The sequence below is a fragment of the Phalaenopsis equestris genome, unplaced genomic scaffold (assembly GCF_001263595.1).
Source record: "Phalaenopsis equestris unplaced genomic scaffold, ASM126359v1 Scaffold000237, whole genome shotgun sequence".
Classification (NCBI taxonomy): domain Eukaryota; kingdom Viridiplantae; phylum Streptophyta; class Magnoliopsida; order Asparagales; family Orchidaceae; genus Phalaenopsis; species Phalaenopsis equestris.
Genome location: NW_018164679.1, coordinates 223,803 through 225,101, shown reverse-complemented (window position 1 = coordinate 225,101; position 1,299 = coordinate 223,803).

Sequence of the window (1,299 nt, the reverse complement as noted above, 5' to 3'; positions counted from 1 at the left end):
TCTAAACTCTTGATGAATTTCAGCATTTTGATTGTTTTGATTTGTCATTTCTGTAATTTTTTTAGATTTTTCAAGATTTTTTATTTTTTTTTAATTTTTTTTATTCTTTTAACGGTTCTCTCTAATTCAGAATCGTAGGGCAATAGTCCTTCAGAATCTGAACTACACATACACTAACTTAAGAAAAAAATAAAATAAAACACAAAAAATAAAAATACAATAATTGTTAAAGTTTAAATAAAACTTTCTAAAAATAGAAATTTGATTTTAAATCAATTAATTTCCCTCACAATAATTCAACCACTATAATAACACTATAATTCCCAAATCTAAGTCTTATAAGTTCAATTAAAATGACACCACTACTTGAAGATTTTAATCCCAGACAACGGTGCCAAAAACTTGTTGCACCCCTAATGTGTATTGTTTTTCTGAGTGTTTTATGTCAATTTAATTCTCCTGAGACGGCGTCAAAAACTTGACCCGACCCGAAGTTATGCAGTAATTTAGCTTTCAAAAATATAGTCAAAAACTTGAATTGGGATACTACACAAGTATACATATCGTTATCAAGTAATATATGACTTTTTGATTAAGACCTGAATGTCGAATCCACAGGGAAATATACAATATGCTCTATTGAACGGCAAATTTTTTATCTTAAAAAGACAATTACTTAAACTAGAGATATATTCGCAGTAAATAAAATTTAAATCTTTTTGGTATTTTTGATATTTTGACAAAACAATAACAATTTAAAAGGATAACCTGAGTTTGTGTAAAAGAAAAGCACTAAATTTGAAAATATCTTTCTCTTTATCATGAATCAGTAATAAATATAGGAATTTTGTTGCGGAAATATGCAAATTGTGTTGTGCCAAATAGAAGCAATTATATTCTTTACCCTTACTAGAGATGCTATAAAGAACATTGACTAATTTAAAGTTTAAATAGTTCTGAAGACCGACTAAGCAGGGAAGATACCAGCCTAACATCTCGTATCATAACCTAAAACAATAAACCAAGTTGGGGGCTTTAAACTGTCACTTTAAAGTCCTCTAACTCTACACCCTTCAATGATTATTTTTCTATTTATTTGCACTAAATCATATGAATTACATTCTCATTCATACAACCTCATGTGATTCTTTTCAATTGTTGATCGAGACAATACCAGCCAAGTTCTTACATATTCTCACAACAAATTTTAACATTTGGATAGGCCAAATCAAGAAGTAAATGAAGTTCATGGATTTAAATCATCACAACTTCTTCCAACATTAAAGATCAATACTCTCA